Source organism: Ictidomys tridecemlineatus, chromosome 1 (genome assembly GCF_052094955.1).
Source record: "Ictidomys tridecemlineatus isolate mIctTri1 chromosome 1, mIctTri1.hap1, whole genome shotgun sequence".
Classification (NCBI taxonomy): domain Eukaryota; kingdom Metazoa; phylum Chordata; class Mammalia; order Rodentia; family Sciuridae; genus Ictidomys; species Ictidomys tridecemlineatus.
This window is the reverse complement of record NC_135477.1, coordinates 205867014-205876621: the sequence shown is the minus strand read 5'-3', so window position 1 is coordinate 205876621 and position 9608 is coordinate 205867014. Positions and strand designations below refer to the sequence as shown.

Genomic DNA, 9608 nt, shown 5'->3' with positions numbered 1-9608 from the left:
CGTGCAGGTCCCAGTGTGGAAGCCACATTGTGCCCACCTAGGTGTTGCTCCTTGACTGTGTGGCTTTCTCCTCCTGCCAGGTGGAAGCCTGCTCTAATTGTCCATAGTAGCTGCCCCACTTGTGTTTTTGTTCAGTATGCCTGGGTGCATGGGGCTCTGTGGCCCTTCCTGCTGGTGGCTTCCAGTGTGTGGCTTGGAGCCAGGGTGGCATGTCCTTTTGGAGTGAGCACCCTATGGCCCACTATAGGCTGTTAATGAACATATTCATGGTTCATTTGGAGGCTCGCAGCAGCTGAGCCCTCCTGAGGTGCTGGGTCCTGAGCATCAGATGCAGTTGTGTGTCTATGGGACCCCTGCCATATTCGTCAATCATCAACTTCCAAGCAAGTGGGAAGAAACTGAAAGGAGGGGCTGGGGCCAAAGGCTGGAGGAAAATATTCACTCCTTCTCTTTTCAAGGCTTAGCATTTAAGCATGGCAGTGGGTGCTTGCCTGCTGGGGCCACTGGAGGCTTTCCATTTTTCTGGCCACGCTTTTTTTTCTTATAAACATTTGGACCATTGGCTTTGTTCTAGTGAGACCCCCACTCCTTTGAGTGACCTTGGGTTTGTGGTGAGGGCCACTGTAAGAAGATTCATCCTCCTCTTCATCTTTTCGGTCTGCCTGTCTTTGAGTCTCTGGATCTCAATTGATGAAAACTGTGGTGGCCACCTTAATCTACTCACTGGCACACTTCTCAGTAAAGCCCTCTAGGATGGTATTTTTTGGCAAATGGCTCTCTGAGCCTGTCCCACTAAGGCTGCATTGATCACCTGTTGCTTGCTCCTGTGCATTTCTTTACTGACAAACTTGCATTGTGGCTGTTACACTTGTATGTGCCCCTCCTCCCCCGGACACCTCTGGGCAGACGGAGGGGCGGCAGCGGAGGTGGCCTGGACATTTAGCTCTGAGTCAGTTGGGCACATCTCTTTTGATAATTGCTGCCAGAGAAATGTTCAGGGCTATGGAGGGTGCAACAGGGAGATGGTGGAGCAGCGGGAGGCTTATCTCAGCTCTGATTGTCTGCAGATGTGCTGGGATTAGGCTTGGGCTCAGGGCCCAGACAGTGTGTTTTGTTCTCTTTTTACTTTTCTTTTAGAGTTTCTATGAGGGCTTCTTGACATCTCTTCATTTTTAGACCTTCTTCTTTGTTGAGGCCCCGTCCTAGGTCTGGATAATGGGCTGCATCAGATCAGTCATGGCCCAAGCTTTCTCCATGTAGGAGAAAGTATGATTTTTCCAGCTTATGAGCTCAGTGGTGGTGAAAGGCTGGCACACAAAACTGCCTTGTCTCCCTCAGACATTTCCCTTCTGGTCAACATGGGTATGTCCTTTAGTCCCTTGGAGGGACATCTAGAGAGTTCTTATCTGAGTTGTGGCTATGGTCTTAGGACAGATCCTCTACCTTCATCTTTGGAGGTGAAAAAGTCTTTGGTCCTAGGAAGCCTTTAGCTCTGAGGACATCACAGAGGAAGGAATAGCCAGTATTGGGGGCCATCATTTGTTGCCTCTGAGGACAAGGGAGCTGAAAGGAGAGTCTGTTGTCGCAGTGGTCTTGGCAAAGTTGGGTAGAGTGGCACATAAGGGATTGGGTCGTCTTCTGGCTCAAAGGAAAAACTGTTTGCCTTCCCCTTTCCTAGTCATATTTTCTGTTTAGCTGCTTTCCGCTGGGTATTAGAGATGCTCCTGGTGAACATCACCTTGGACTGTTCATCTAGACAGGTTCTCAACCAAGGGGGCTGTTTCTGAACTATCTCTTGCAAGCAATCAATATAAGCAAATTGGTTCAGGGGTTCCAACAACAATCAAAAGGACCTCAGAAATTACTCTCTCTTTTAAAGATCCATCTGGTGGCCAGCCCACATCTTGGGTGGGCCATTCTAATTCACAGAGTACACAATATTTGTGGAGTGAGTTTCACTCCATAGTTACCAGGAAAACCTGGATCAGGATTCTGCACTTGCTTTGGCCCTTGGGTTGGGTCGGAACTTTTCTCTTTGTCTGTCTCATTAACAAAGTTTCACACACTTTCCCACAGACATTGCCAGGACAGAATTTCTATACCGCCCAAATTCCAATAATTCCCAACGAAACAAAAAGGGAGTCACGGTTTCCCCTCTACTCACTGTCCCTGAACAGAGACTACTCTGATAACTCCCCGGGTTCATTTCAGCTTCAACTACTTTGGACAGTACTCCGGACCCAACAGAGGTTGATCTGTTGTAGGGACAAATGAGGCAAGGCACCGAAGATGGCAGGAAACAATTTTATTTGGCTGTAGCCAGGTTCATAGGGTACAGCCTTTGCTGTAATCAATCAATTTCCTGAATTCCGAGTTCAGGAAGTTTCAAACTTTTATACCAAGCATGTAAGGGGAGGGTCTCAGAAGTTCACAGTCTGCAGAAGTTCACATTAAAGCAGCTTTTTCTTTCACTGTTTTGGGCAAGTCAACTCTTCAAGGACAACACCTGAGAAGGGGAGAGCTTCTTTTCCCCTTTTTTCCTCTCCCTGCCAGTTGTTACCAAGGAACCCAATTATAACTTATCTTAAAAATATAGACATCTCTGTGAAGCCCAACTCAAGGCCAGAGGCCTTGTTTGCACATTTATTCAAAGTAGTATACTGAATATGTTTGTGAAAAACTAGTAAGGGGTGTCCAGCACCTGGAGTTCTGCTATCTTCTCTGCCAGTGGCCAAATAAAACAGGGCAACAAGAATATAGGAAGTTTATACATTGAACTCTTTTGCAGAGACTCTTTTGCTGACAGTCTTAAAATCAGCCATGGTAAAGATTTCTGGAGAATCCCAGTTAAGACCTTCCTGTGGAGAGAGGGAGTACCACTTCAATGCTTCAGGGTCTGAGCTGTGGTCTTATTAGAAAACCTGTGGGTGTTCTGGCTGTTCTGGGAAAATCCCATCTCCCCCTAGATTGTGACCAGTGCTTCAACTCCTGTTGGACTGGGTGGCATCTTTGGAAATTTTTATACTATGCTGAGCACTCTTGTTAGACCAGGACGCAAGAAAAGACCACTGACTCCAATTAAAATCAAATTAAAGCAAGCTTATTATTTCGACCGGCTGGACTGCCTTTTCCTCCCAAAATGGCAGGAACAAGAGAGCAGCCCCAGCTTTCCTACAGCCCAGCTTTATAGCCCAGAAAGTTACACAAAAGGGGGGTTACAGATAACAGACTCTGACAAGCATCACACTAATGGTAGTTTACATTTTTTGCTGGCCCCAACATCAGAATTTATGAAGCCCATTAGAGCCTCAGAGAGGGTCGTTGTCTGGCCAGGGAAGGCCAATATTTATGAGGTGTCACTAAAGTTTCAGAGAGGGCTTCTATCTGGTCAGAGAGCCAGGCATGGGTGAGTTCAAGGCATGGGCAGGCATTCCAAGCAGGTTCAGAATTTGCAGTAATTTATAGTAAAGCCGAAATTAGCTTTTCATGGCTTTGTGGTGAGAGGGCTCCCAATTTAATAAAAGATCAGGTTGGGTTTATCATTCCCCCCTTTTCTTATGTGTCCCTTTCAAATCTTTGATAGGGTAGGGGAAGAGCACTGAGGGAATTTTAATCCCTCAGGTAACAGTCTCCAAATTTTTAGAACTCACCCAAAACCGGTCTCCCTGATTTTACCTGACTTAATTAATTACTTATATTGATAATCTATTTATTTTTGGCTCCATTGTTGTAAGAAGACAGGCGTCACTCATTTTGGCTTCTTCTGAGCTGAGAGAGGGTGACGTGAGGGAGCACAGCGTGAGGGACATGAGTTGCCTTTTAGAAGTCAGTTCGGTTTGAAGTCTGGTTGGGGAAGAACAGGTTTTAAAGTCATCTGGGGATGGGTGCTTCTATGAGAGAAACAAAAACCATGAGTACTGAGTAAATGTTGTAGCAGCTGGAACGTGTCACTGTATAGAAGTTCCCTCACCAGGCTTTAACATTTCCAGTTATCAGGCCTGTAAATTTAACATTTAACTTTTAGTGTTACAGATGTCCTTCCCCATAAGATACAGTTTAATAATTTAATGCCACCTGATCTTGCAAAATTTTTTTTACTAGTATGAGCTCTGTGTCTAATAGAGAAACCTTTAATTCTGTTACTCAGGGCTGGATAATCATACTAGCAAACACGAAGCCTACCTGTGTAGGTTAGGAATAACTGTAGGCCTTAAACTAAAAACTTCTGTCTCTGGCAGCTCCTCTTGATAGTCTCTTTTTATAGTTATCAGACATTTCTGTCTGAGAATCCTTTTTTGTAGCCTCCAGTCTTACTTATTTTGGGAGGCTAACATAAAGTGTATACCTTAAATAATAATAATAATTATTATTATCATCATTATTATTATTTAAAATGCCCAGGAATGGCTGTATTTTGGTTTTAACTGTCTTTGCTAAGTGTTTAAGATGAAGCAGTCAAACTGACTTCTGTTTCTATCTATTGTTAACAGCTGAGCTTTTATGGGAGTCATTCCTGGGGAAACTTCTCAGTTCTGCTAGTGCCATTTGCGCTAGGATGGGTCTAGGTCTTGCTTGACCATGTGGCTTCCCTCAGAAGCACCAGGGATGTCTCCCTTCTCTGATGACTCTCCTCTTCATAGCAAATGCACTGATTGGCTTTCTGTTCTCCAGTGGTCTCATTAGTCTCCCTGATCGGGAGGTTATGTGGCCCAGAGTTGCAAAGCTCTTTAGAGAAGTCCCCTGTTCCCTGGATTCAGACTGACTCAGAGGGCAAGAGCCGAATATTGGTTTTTCTGGCCCTTTTAATTTAACTTTAATTTTAAAACTTAATCTTAAACATCCAGCAAATAAATTTTAACAGCCTTATATTAAGAGTACTGGGCTTTAATGTCTATAACTTTATAATTATTTATCTTTTTATTAATTGGGATCTGTATTATCCTATCTGTCTTGTAGGTGATGGCTTATTATCTCAAACTAACCCATGTTGTGTTCTTAAAGCAACACTTCTGTAAAACACTAACAGGGAATCTTTAGATCACTTATAAGGAAATTACAAAATAAAATTAACAAGAGTAAAAACACTTAGTTCGTGTAACAGCTACCCTGAATTTTTGGCTGAGTTATACATTATATCCCCTGTTTGAGATCCTAGTAATCTTGACAAAAAAAAACAACAAAAAAACAAATTTTTGAACATAACTTTAAATGAACTAAAATCTGGCCTACTGTTTTCATAGTCTTTCTCACATGTAGTAAGATGGGACACAGAGCCTCATCTCAGGTAAGGCAGGGCTCTTTATAATTCTTAAGTGTTTTAGTTCTAAAGCTGATCTTTGTATTTTTAATTATCATTTTACAAAGTTTACATAAATTGTTTGAGGTCACATGAACATTAGCTAACACCATTTGATATCACATTTAAAACATGAATTAAAGAAAGGCTGAAAGTTTTAACCTTTACATAGATTAGGCTCTCATTAACTTAAAAATACATTTAAATTGTTCCCCAATGTAAGAAGTAACAAAACTTTACATATCTTATTGATAACAGGTAAATAAATCCCCAATATATTTTTTTACCATACAACTTCCGAACACCAGCTTGATATAATGCTCTTTTAAAGTTTCTACCTTACAGACTTGTATACCTGGAAGATATGAGCACATTAATAGCATCACAATTACATTGCTGTTTCTACATTAACCAAGCTTAGCTTTTAAAGAAATGGCAGTACAGTGCTCTAAAATAACAGTTCTTATTTAACCAGTTGTTTAATTTTTATGGTTGCTTGCTCTAGAAAAAAGTAAAACTTAATAAACACAATGTTATGGGTAAACTTATATTTTAAGAAATTTTTGTCTCTTTAACACATGACTGATTTTTACAATCTTATACAGACTTTAGTACAAACTTATACAGACCTTAGTAAATCAATCAGATATCTAACAAAAGTACTCATGAATAATCCCATATCAAATTTTCTTTACTTATTTATCAAAATATTAGACAAATGTATTGAACAGTGTAAACCATTTTTTGTTGAAGGAAAAGTCCTAGAACCAAGGCATATTAGACATTTTATAGACATTAATATTTTATGAGTTTTTGAACACCTAGAAAAACTTGTAAGTTAAATTTAAAGACATTTATTTTTATCTGTTTATCCAATTTAAATTGAGCCATTTAAATCACATGAATTAAAAATCTTTGGATCCATTTTTTTTAATTTGTTTTTATGAGCGCTCCTTATATATGTTAATTTGTATATCATATATATGATATACGAACATATGTATATATAGACATACAACACATAACAAAAGTGTGCACACATAACAATAGTAAAGGCCTTAGTAACTTTTCACAGGTGAAATCTCCATTGCAATGTTTCAAAAACTCCACAGTTGGTCAAAGATAGGACTGATCAGAAAAACATTAACCTAGGTCTGTAGGGTCAAAATCATGAGCTCAAAAAAATACAGAATCTAAGGAAAAAAACAAGAGTCCTAGTAAAAATGACTGGCCAGTAATTAGTAAATACCATACAATTTACTTTTTTTCCTTAGGTCTCAGATCAGTCTCCTACTGAGCTTGCAGGCTTCTTTCATTTGCATTTCAACATAAGTCCTGGCTGAGGTCTGGAAGGAGCAGGGAAAAACTGCTATTCTGAGCAGACACCTCAGGCCTAAGGCATTTTAACTATAAGTCATAATTTTCAGGTTCCAATGTTGAAAATTATGATACAAGTTTAAGATACAATTCACAAAATTTTATATCTTTACATCTTGTTTTGTCAACAGATACCATACTATGATTTACTATCTTTGTCCAAATTAATGCACTGGTACACACAGTAACATTTTCCCAGGCTACCCAATTCAAAATTGGTGAAAAAAGACTGAATGATTGGGAAGTTACTTGCCAACTTGGAAGTAGAGTTCTTTAGTTTTCCATCCTAAGTATTTAAGTTCTCTGACATGAATTATCTGAAATCATAAACTAAACAACTACCTAAACCCAACTTTTAACTGCAGCATTGTGCAATGCATCAAAAACCCATTCAGATACCAGATTGTTACAATAAAACATCATCTTTTAGATACACATTCAGCCAAGATCATTCCCAAGAAACAATTTATAATATCAACACACTATTGCACATGTCTTAAAGGGTCAGAAACAAAGACACAGGACAGACAGAGAGGAGCTCCAGACTATGGCTGACAGAAACCTTTTAAAACAGAGCAGATAAGAGGAAAATCTCCTACACCAGTGGCACCATAGATGTCCCCACAAGGGGACCAGATGTTTTCACAGAGGAGCAATCTGAAATATAAATCAAGGGTCTCCATGGCGACTTTACTGCATTAAGTGTCTCCTTTTTCTTTTTCTCTTTTCAAGAAGACAGAGGTGGCATAATCCTTACAGTGCAGGGAAAGAAGGAGGGAATCCCCGAAGCAACAGGGCTTCGGCAGCTGCTGGGAGTCCCTCAGTCCCTCCTTTTACTTACAGGATTCCACCCCAAGCACATTTCATCTCCTAACATTTCAGTAGTCAGTTCTCAAAAAGTTCTGGGGGTGGGGGGGTATCAAAATTTGTAACTGAAAGTTCGGTTCCTGACCTTAGAGCCAATTAATGCCAATTTAATAATGAGGACAGGGTTTTGAGAAAAAGAAAAAGGGAGTTTTATTGTTTTGCTAACAAAGGAGAAACACCGGGAACTCTGCCCAAATGTTGTGACTCTCTTGATCTGGAGGGACAAGGGGTTTTAAAGGAGTCTCACTTGTTAACCTGGGAGATACTCAGTTCTTAGGTCCCCAGCAGGCATTGCCCTCTGCACTGGAGGTGCTTCAAGCAGCCAGCTAGGGGCTTCTCTCCTCCTGCTTAACAAAGGGGGGTACAGTTCATCACAGTTCCTTAAAACACAGTCCAAAGGGGTGTCAGGCTGACTTGCTTTATTACCCATTTTCACGTCCAATATCCTTAAGTTTTTATCACTGAAATCACACAACAAAACGCACAAAAACAAACAAACAAAAAACATATAGAACACAGAACAAAAACAAGAAAACAGAAACCCGGCGCCGAAACAGAAACAGAGGAACAATGCAATGTCTTGCCAAAGCTCCGGGGTAGGAGTGCGTGCGTGCCCGTCGGCACCTCTCTACCCTTCCAGAGGAATTCCCTACAGAACAGAACAGAAGACAGAACGATTTCTCGATTTCTCGTACTGTCCGGACAGGAGTATATGTGAGCCTCGCCAGGCCACCTCTCTGTCATCAGAAGAGATCTCCCTTAACCAGATATCAGATGTTATAAAGGCGCCACTTACCTATGGAGGCCTCCTCCACCAGGTGCTTGCTAATAGTTTTAGTGCGGCAGTTCACTGCAGGGTTCCGGGGACCAAAGGCTCACTCCGAGGCCTTGGAACATCTCAAGTTGCGCACCCCCTAGAGTGGCTCTCCAGCCCGGAGCCCTGGAGCGAAGGCCGGCTTCAGAATTTCCAGCAGTCTGGTCTTGTGGTCTGGTCTGGCAGGGTCATCTCGCTGGGGCCTCCAAAAATGTTAGACCAGGACGCAAGAAAAGACCACTGACTCCAATTAAAATCAAATTAAAGCAAGCTTATTATTTCGACCGGCTGGACTGCCTTTTCCTCCCAAAATGGCAGGAACAAGAGAGCAGCCCCAGCTTTCCTACAGCCCAGCTTTATAGCCCAGAAAGTTACACAAAAGGGGGGTTACAGATAACAGGACTCTGACAAGCATCACACTAATGGTAGTTTACATTTTTTGCTGGCCCCAACATCAGAATTTATGAGGACCATTAGAGTCTCAGAGAGGGTCGTTGTCTGGCCAGGGAAGGCCAATATTTATGAAGTGTCACTAAAGTTTCAGAGAGGGCTTCTATCTGGTCAGAGAGCCAGGCATGGGTGAGTTCAAGGCATGGGCAGGCATTCCAAGCAGGTTCAGAATTTGCAGTAATTTATAGTAAAGCCGAAATTAGCTTTTCATGGCTTTGTGGCAAGATGGCTCCCAATTTAATAAAAGATCAGGTTGGGTTTATCAGAGACTGGCACTGAATTCTCAGTCCTCCTGCCTCTGCTCCCCTAGAGGTTGACCTTCAAACATGAGCCTCTGCTCTTGGCCTGTGGGTGACATTCTATGAAGGGCTTTAAAGTCCAGTGTGGAGACAGATGCTGAATCTAGCACAAACTGCTGACCTTTCATTCCCTTGTGAACAAAAGGGTGGTGGTACCTTCATCATGTACTTCTTCAGTGGAGTAAAGGGATTATAATTTTAAAATTTTCGCATCAGATTGATCTCTTTTTAGTAGCAAAGGGATGGAATCTATCCTTAAGCCTCAAGGTCTGAGCTGTCTTATTAGAAAACCTGTGGGTGTTCTGGCTGTTCTGGGAACATTCCTTCTCCCCCTGGATTGTGATCTGTGCTTCAACTCCTGTAGGACTTGGGGGCGCCTCTGGAAATTTACATTATTTGCATAGAATACTATGCTGAGCACTCCCTTTAGGTCCTCAATATCTTGTTGCTAAATTTAGCAGCCTGCTCTTTCTTTCTTTGACTTTTTTGTCTTGTGAAGGAGAAT

At 41.7% G+C, this 9608-nt stretch overlaps 1 long non-coding RNA gene across 1 annotated transcript; it reads right to left on the bottom strand.

The window, feature by feature from the left end:
- Nucleotides 1–3078: 3078 nt before the first annotated feature.
- Nucleotides 3079–9063, bottom strand: LOC144364948 (uncharacterized). The gene is made up of 2 exons (XR_013423113.1): nt 8337–9063; nt 3079–5651 (listed from the first exon to the last, which is right to left on the bottom strand). It is a non-coding gene; the product is annotated as an uncharacterized LOC144364948 (long non-coding RNA).
- Between the last annotated feature and the right edge of the window lie 545 nt (nt 9064–9608).